Source organism: Ursus maritimus, unplaced genomic scaffold, assembly GCF_017311325.1.
Source record: "Ursus maritimus isolate PB19 unplaced genomic scaffold, ASM1731132v1 scaffold_12, whole genome shotgun sequence".
Lineage (NCBI taxonomy): Eukaryota > Metazoa > Chordata > Mammalia > Carnivora > Ursidae > Ursus > Ursus maritimus.
Window position 1 is genome coordinate 6,000,130 of NW_024423564.1, and position 9,478 is coordinate 6,009,607.

Sequence of the window (9,478 nt, forward strand, 5' to 3'; positions counted from 1 at the left end):
CACATAGACCAATGGAACAGAATAGAGAGCCCAGAAATGGACCCTCGGCTCTTTGGGCAACTAATATTTGATAAAGCAGGAAAAAACATCCGGTGGGAAAAAGACAGTCTCTTCAATAAATGGTGCTGGGAAAATTGGACAGCTACATGCAAAAGAATGAAACTTGACCACTCTCTCACACCATACACAAAAATAAACTCCAAATGGATGAAAGACCTCGATGTGAGACAGGAATCCATCAAAATTCTAGAGGAGAACATAGGCAGCAACCTCTACGACATCGGCCAAAGCAACCTTTTTCATGACACATCCCCAAAGGCAAGAGAAACAAAAGATAAAATGAATTTATGGGACTTCATCAAGATTAAAAGTTTCTGCACAGCCAAGGAAACAGTCAGAAAAACTAAGAGGCAGCCCACGGAATGGGAGAATATATTTGCAAATGACACTACAGATAAAGGACTGGTATCCAAGATCTACAAAGAACTTCTCAAACTCAATACACGAGAAACAAATAAACAAATCAAAAAATGGGCAGAAGATATGAACAGACACTTTTCCAATGAAGACATACAAATGGCTAACAGACACATGAAAAAATGTTCAAAATCATTAGCCATCAGGGAAATTCAAATCAAAACCACACTGAGATACCACCTTACGCCAGTTAGAATGGCAAAAATTGACAAGGCAAGAAACAACAATTGTTGGAGAGGATGTGGAGAAAGGGGATCCCTCCTACATTGTTGGTGGGAATGCAAGTTGGTACAGCCACTCTGGAAAACAGTGTGGAGGTCCCTTAAAAAGTTAAAAATTGAGCTACCCTATGATCCAGCCATTGCACTACTGGGTATTTACCCCAAAGATACAGACGTAGTGAAGAGAAGGGCCATATGCACCCCAATGTTCATAGCAGCATTGTCCACAATAGCTAAATCGTGGAAGGAGCCGAGATGCCCTTCAACAGATGACTGGATTAAGAAGTTGTGTTCCATATATACAATGGAATATTACTCAGCTATCAGAAAGAACTAGTTCTCTACATTTGCTGCAACATGGGCGGCACTGGAGGAGATAATGCTAAGTGAAATAAGTCAAGCAGAGAAAGACAATTATCATATGATTTCTCTCATCTATGGAACATAAGAACTAGGAAGATCGGTAGGGGAAGAAAGGGATAAAGAAAGGGGGGGTAATCAGAAGGGGGAATGAAGCATGAGAGACTATGGACTCTGAGAAACAAACTGAGGGCTCCAGAGGGGAGGGGGGTGGGGGAATGGGATAGACTGGTGATGGGTATTAAGGAGGGCACATATTGCATGGTGCACTGGGTGTTATATGCAACTAATGAATCATCGAACTTTACTTCAGAAACCAGGGATGTACTGTATGGTGACTAACATAATATAATAAAAAACATTAAAATAAAAAAAATATCTGTCAAATCAAGCAAAAAAAACCTAATGTGATGGACTGTATGGTGAATAACATAACATAATAAAAAACTAAAAAAAATATAAATGAACAAGTTAATTTTAATAATTTATTTTATTTAACCTAACATAATAAAAATATAAAATTTCAGCATGTTATTAAAGCAAAAATTGAGATATTTTATGTTCTTTTTACACTAAGTCTTTAAAATTCAGTGTGCATTTTACACTATGGTACATTTCAGTTCAGACTGGTCACATTTCAATTGCTCAGTACAAGATGTGGCTAGTGGCTATGATTGGGGAGTAAGATTCTACCTCATCTTGGTCACTCACTTTGTCCTTGGCTAAGCCATTTTCTCTTATATGACTCATCCATAAAATAAAGGACTAGTCTACAGCACACTTTTTCAAAGTTTTTAGCCCACTCTCTCTTTCAGATAGTTGGTCATGTGACTAGCATAGCCTATGGATTGTGAGAAGTGATGCTTGTCACTTCAGGGCTGACATCATGAGTATCTGGTATGTTTGTCTATACTCTATTTCCTCACATCTAACCATTAAACCATATCTGGGCCACAAAAAGGAGACAGCCTGGATCTCTGAGCTATGCTTAAAAGAGAGCCACACAACCCACATTGGACTATGGAATGAGTAAGAAATAAGCCATATTTGTCGCAAGCCATTGGGAGTTGGGGGCTTGTTACAGTTACTGGTGGTATAATCCTGATGGATACAGTGGCCCATGGCTGGTGAGTTTCTTCCTTTCTAAGGAAGGGACATTGTGGTTACCCAAGAATGACCAGTTTTAACAGATGCCAGAGCTACTACTTTATTTGGAAATTCACTGAGTATTTTTTTTGTTTTAGTTTTTGATATAATGTTCAATGATTTATTAGTTGAGTATATCACCCAATGCTCATCATATCACGTGCCCTCTTTAATGCCCATCACCCTGTTACCCCATCCCTCCACCCACTTCCCTTTCCACAAAACTCAGTTTGTTTTCCAGAGTCAAGAGCCTCTCATGGTTTGTCTCACTCTCTGATTTCTTCCCAGTTTTCCTCCCCAACCCCTATTGTCCTCTGTACTATTCCTTATGTTCCACATATGAGTGAATCCATATGATAATTGTGTTTCTCTGATTGACTTATTTCACTTAGCATAATCCCCTCTAGTTCCATCCATGTGGATGTAAATGGTAGATATTCATCCTTTCTGATGGCTGAGTAATATTCCATTGTATATATGAACAACATCTTCTTTATCCATTCATCTGTTGAAGGACATCTCAGCTCTGTCCACAGGTTTGTGGACATTGTGGACATTGCTGCTACGAACATTGGGGTGCATGTGCTCCTTCTTTTCACTACATCTCTATCTTTGTGGTAAATACCCAGTAGTGCAATTGCTGGGTTGTAAGGTAGCTCTATTTTTAATGTCCTGAGGAACTTCCATACTATTTTCCAGAGTGGCTATACCAGCTTACATTCCCACCAACAGTATAAGAGGGTTCCCCTTTCTCCACATCCTTGCCAACATTTATTGTTTCCTGTCTTGTTAATTTTAGCCATTCTGACTAGTGTAATGTGGTTTCTTATTTTGGTTTTAATTTGTATTTCCCTGATGGCAAGTGATGTGGAGCATTTTTTCATGTGTCTATTGGCCATTTGTATGTCTTCTTTGGAGAAGTGTCTATTCATGTCTTCTGCCCATTTCTTGACTGGATTATTTGTTTTTTGGGTGTTGAGTTTGATAAGTTCTTTATAGATCTTGGATACCAGCCCTTTATTTGTAATATCATTTGCACCTATCTTCTCCCATTGAGTATTTTGAATGAATCCTGACCAATATCTAGAGCTGAAGTTTCTTTTTTTTTTTTAAAGATTTTATTTATTTATTCGACAGAGATAGAGACAGCCAACGAGAGAGGGAACACAAGCAGGGGGAGTGGGAGAGGAAGAAGCAGGCTCATAGCGGAGGAGCCTGACGTGGGGCTCGATCCTGTAACGCCGGGATCACGCCCTGAGCTGAAGGCAGACGCTTAACCGCTGTGCCACCCAGGCGCCCCTAGAGCTGAAGTTTCTTATGTTGATGAGCATGCTTCCTAGTTTTTCTTAATGAACAGGAGAGCTGTGTTTGGAGGCAGACAATCCCTGGGCCAGAATCCATATTCAGGGGAGACTCATATCAATGAAGAAAAAAGAAATTTTTTTATTGGACAGTATCAAGGGAAGATTCCACATTTTTTAAAGAAAAGGAGGGAACATATTGCAATGAACACCGGGTGTTATATGCAAACAATGAAGCATGGAACACTACATCAAAAACTAATGAAGTACTGTATGGTGACTAACATAACATAGTAAAAAAATTTAAATAAAGAAAGCACAGGGGCGCCTGGGTGGCTCAGTTGTTAAGCGTCTGCCTTCGGCTCAGGGCATGATCCTGGCATTATGGGATCGAACCCCACATTAGGCTCCTCTGCTGGAAGCCTGCTTCTTCTTCTCCCACTCCCCCTGCTTGTGTTCCCTCTCTCACTGGCTGTCTCTCTCTATCGAATAAATAAATAAAAATCTTAAAAAAAAAAAGAAAGCACAAATTATACTTTACATTTTTATTGTTCAAAATGTATTCCTATCTATCATCTGAAGTGACTTTTACCAGTGTCTATGAGATACATAGGACAGGTATTATCAGTTTTAACAGATGGAGGCATTGAAGCTTGAAGAAGCAAAGTGGCTTTTTCAAGATCATTCTGAGGTTGGGATAGTTAAAATTAGAATTCTGTCTGAAGTGCTACTGTGTTTTAAGCAGTGTGCTTATTATGCTAATTTGGGACGTCTTAACAGTATATGTAAAATTATGTACCAACAATACCATTTAAGATTGAAATACAAGTTATTTGTATGTTAAACTATATCCTGTATCTACTAATTAAAGCTTATACCTTATTTACCCAGGAAATTAGTTTTCCACAGAACTTTCTTATTTGTTGTCTTGTTTAATTCCTATAAAAACTCTGCAAGGAAGGCAGCAAGGTATCATACCCACTTTATAACTGAGGAAACTGAGGCCAGAGAAGTTAAGGACAAGGTAGGCAGAGCCAGGACTGAAATTCATGTCTTTTAATTCTAAACCTAAAGTATTTTCCCTTCTGACATGGGAAGGTTGGTTTAAGAAATATGAGAACATCTGCTCTACAAGTAATAAAATATATTTAAAAATACCTAATGAAATGAACTCCCTCAGCAAACTTTTTAAAATATCTCCTGAGTCCCTGGTATGTTCCAGCCTTCTTCGATCCCAAGTGCCTGCTATTGCTGAGTCTGGCCTGTCTTGTACCATTTGCCAGTTTCTGGCAGATTGATTCTGTTTTAGATGGTGCCAGCTTTCCTTGAGGAGGTAATTCAAACCCTATTTAGTTCAAGCCCCACACATCTTCCTTCAAAGGATTGGAAGCTGCATCTCCTCATGAGGATGCAGAAGGACCTGTGCATTCGGGTAGGAAATAATAGGAGACATGCTTAGGGAAGACTCTCATTAAGAGCCCTCCAAGTTGTGGGCAGTGGGTAGGAGCTACCTTTGTCGATATAAGCACCTCCCCGCCCCCAGTTGCCCATGTAAGGAAAATAGCACACATATTCCCCAAGAATGTTGCAGCCAGGAGACTGTGGGCTTCCTTCAGATTGTATATGTCTTCAGAGACAGGTGTAGTACTGCTCTAAAACTGCTCCTTCATCTTAAAATTTGCTTATCTTACTTCATATTCCAAAATGACTGAATAAACAAGGTTCAGTCACTCATGAAATACTTACTAAATATATTACTAAATAAATATATATACTAATATATGCCATGCTATCATGCTAACATATATAGGTATGCAAATAAACTAGTATTTGTGGGATATTTGGTGGGAACTTTCTAGAAACACTTGTAGTAACACATTCACCACAGGAAATACTCCAATATCGGGAAGATGACATTTGAATTATTCATGCATTCAGTGATTTTTTTAAATGTGTGCTGACCATGTGGCAAGTATTTAGCTGACAACTGGGCACAGAGTTGGGAGCAAATGTAGAGGTGCTTTCTCAAGTGTGGCTCATATTCTGGGAGTAGCAAGCCTTTTTGCATCTTATGAATCATATAATATAGGAAATTATCCATACTGTCTTGTTGCAGGCCAGTCCTTCATAAAAGGGTTGGAATTAGTGTCTTAAAAACCTATGTTGCCTTCATATTGTTTCTAAGAATGCAAATGTTTGCTGATTGACTGACCAAAGCCTCATAATAAGTTATATAAAGCCACACCAGTGCCATATTTTTTGTTTCATGTCTAGACAGTACTAGATAAGTAGAGATGGGGAGAATAAGTTTAGAACATTTGAGACAATAAGGCATGATTGTAAAGGATACCTCAAGTGAGTAGAGTCTTACCCAACTTTGTCCCCTTTTCCTATATCAACTGGATAATTTTCTTATCCCTCTCAAAGAACCAGATTTCTGAGATGATGAGGTTGAAGGTGGGTCTGCTCTTCATACTCTTGTTGGTTATGTTCTGCAGGGAACGGGGCAGTCACTTGCCAGCAGCAATTTTTTATCATTTCCTCCCAGCGTGCAGTTCTGAGGCCTGTAGAAAGCTGTGTGTGACCCAGGCCTTTCTGTAAGTCAGCTAATGATCGCCCAATCCACTGGAGAAAATTGATTGTGTCAAAGCTCATGAAGAGCTGCGGGCTGATCAATGTCTCAGTGAAGTCAAGTTTCACACAGAACTGCCCAAAGCTGGAATTAAATGTCAGGTACAATTTAGCACTGACGCCCTAGTAGTGTCTTTGGAGAGGGAGCCTCGCAGCTCATTCTGCATGTCAGATTAACTCCCCCATGGCGGGCTCCCCTGGCTAAGTGATCAGGGTCTGGCAGCCTGCCACACCACAAGTTTCTCTGTAAGATCTGCAAAAGTGGGAACTTGGTGCTCAGGCTGCTCTGTAGCCATGCATCCTGTCAAAGCTAGAAGGGAAATGTCTTGGGGAAGAAAGAGAGGTGTTGGGTGTCAGGCCTTATTTAAATAAGGCCATGGCATTAAGTGGGAAGCCATAAATGGGAACTTTTGGAAAGAATTCTGTCAGAAAGAAGGCTAAAAGGGGAGCTGGAGGAGGGCTGCTTTGTGCCACGTTGTGACCAGACTTCAGGACCTTTGTGAGTTAGTTCTGCTTAGCTTCTTGCACTAATGCCTGCTAATGTTCTTTACATGCCTTCCAATCAAGGGAAAAAGCTAGTTTGATGTGTAAAAGCCATGTCTCCCCTGTACCTTTGCTTTCTTTTTGCTTTTTTCTCCCTCCTCCATATATCAAATCCTACCATTCTTCAATGCCCAGATCAAATGCCCATTTCTTCATAAATCTTCCATTGATTCCTCCAGCTTTAAGGATTTTCTCATCTTCTGAAATCCTACAAAGCTAACTCTATCATCTTTTATGCCATTTTAATTTCCATTTTGCATTATAGTTATTTTTGTGTTTTTTCTCCTCTATTAGGTCATAGATGATTTGAGGATAAGATCCAGGTCTGATTTATTTCCCTGTCCCCAAATTTCTACACAGTATTTTCTTTTTTTTTTTTAAGATTTTATTTATTTATTTGACAGAGATAGAGACAGCCAGCGAGAGAGGGAACACAAGCAGGGGGAGTGGGAGAGGAAGAAGCAGGCTCACAGTGGAGGAGCCTGACGTGGGGCTCGATCCCAGAACGCCAGGATCACGCCCTGAGCCGAAGGCAGGCGCTTAACCGCTGTGCCACCCAGGCGCCCCTACACAGTATTTTCATTACTTCTAAAATGTATATCATACTCTTTTATAATGGGTTTATGATATTGAATTTCTAAATATTTCTTTTATAATTCTTAGTAGGGACTATTAGTCAGTTTAGGCTGTTATAACATAGTACCATAGAAAAGGTGGCTTATAAACAACAGAACTTCATTTTTCACTGCACTGGAGGCTGGAAATCCAAGATCATGAGGCCAGTATGGTCAGGTTCTGGTTAGAGTCCTCTTCAGGACTGCAGGTGGCTGACTACTTGTATCCTCACATGGTGGAAAGAGTGAGCTAGTTCTCTGGCCTCTTCTTATAAGGGCACTAATCTCATTCATGAGGGCTCTACCCTCAGACCTAATCACCTCCTGAAGGTTCCACCTTGAAACATCATAACATTGGGATTAGGGTTTCAACATGAAAGTTTAGGGGGAACACATTTGGTACGCTGTAGAGCCAAAGTTCTGAGTTGCCCAATTGAGAACATCTGTCCTGTCATTCTGATTAAGCTTCTTCTCCATATTTATGGCCAATATCTGGTTTGTAAATGAGAGACTTTGTTCTTTTTGATTACTTGTGGTTGAGGTGAGACTGCCCATCACCACATGGCTTATTTTAGAATCAATCTTGTATTTCTAATAAATTCAGAATACACCTTTCAGCTTCTTCTAGGGTCACGTTAAGTTTCTCTGCCAGCATATTTAATGCTGATACACTGCTAGATGCAACCAAAAGTCTCAAATATGAAAAGAGCAGCATTTTCAAGGACCTCAAGCCCAGCCACCAAGAAGTCCATAAGCACCTACTCACATCTCCTCATTCAACAAACTGAAATAGAGTCTTTATATGTGAAAAACTCTTACTGAACAACTTTGAAGGTCTTTTAGCACCTGCTTGCATTTTCCAAAATGTTTGTTATGACTGCTGTAGTCAAACAGTGGAGAATGTGGGCATACATGGTCTGAATTATTTTAAGATGTTGTGGCTGGTAAAAGAAGAGACTAATAATATTATTAACTGCTTTGGGGCTAATTGAATAACACAGAGACCAGTGAATGAATCATGTTCACTGAAGATGAGATAGGGGTAGAAGAATGACAGAATGTATGTTTCCTCTTCATCATGTGAGGCCTTCTATGGCTGCGTTAGGATTTCGGAGGACTGTTTTCCTCAGAGTGAGCTCAAAACATTTCTATCTATTACTGAAACAAACTCTAAAAAAATGTAAAGATATCTTGCCGTTCCTGAGTAATTACTACATTCACATTGGAATTTTGCATACCTGAGAGCCTGTCTAAAATATTGCTGCTTAAAATCCTGTTCATCAGCTAGGTTGTCAAACAGCATCTTTCTTTTTCTAGTTGACTGCATTTACCTTGTAGTTTTTTTGATCTTCAAGCATCTTTATAATTAGTTCCATTTCTGCTTGAAGTTGTTTCAGTTGTGCAACAATTGTGTTTTTTTTTCCTCTCAAAACCTAAAGATATCATCAAAATAAAAGTTTCCGTGAATTCCACAGCAGATTTTATCATATTAGCATCACTAAAAAGATCTGGTTTCCCTTATAATACTTATTTTTCATTATATATTTTCCTTATTAAAAGAAAACAGAAAATCTAGACTCCCATCCAAATGATGTGGATGTGAGAAGTCAGGTCCTACTCCACCATCTTGCTTAAAAAAAAAAAAAAAAGGTCTGCTTCATTTTTATCTTTAGCACTTCATACAACCCCTTGCTCAAAAGTGGTGTTCAATCAGTGTTCAATCAATGCTTGGATGGTGAGTGGTTATAAATTCTCAAAGTTCTCTTCCCCAATATGTGGAATCAATAGTACTGAACTGAGTCTAGATTGGCCCAAACATGTAGAGGTTGAAGGCACAGGAAAGGCACCTCCTCACACCCTATACAAATACCTCATTTGTTATTATCTATCAAAGCAAGAAAAGTCCCCATTGGAGGGATGAGTAGTTAGAGTAGCACAGATTATGTTCATACTTACTCAATCTTTGTTCATCAGTTCACCTACAACAACATAAACAATTCAGGACAAGTTGATTTTTCTTCCATTCATCAGTATCAACTATAAACTATTTGCATTTGAGTTATAGCATTATTATATTAAATCTTTGAACAATGAAAGAAAAGGAAGAAAGGATGGAGAATAAAGTGAAAGATGAGAAGATGAAAGAAAAGGATAAGATGATCATGGGACCAGTAGTCAGAACACT

The 9,478-nt window shown here is 39.2% G+C and overlaps 1 pseudogene; it reads right to left on the bottom strand.

Moving 5' to 3' along the window:
• Nucleotides 1-7,609: 7,609 nt before the first annotated feature.
• LOC121102002 lies at nt 7,610-8,596 on the bottom strand (annotated as a pseudogene).
• Between the last annotated feature and the right edge of the window lie 882 nt (nt 8,597-9,478).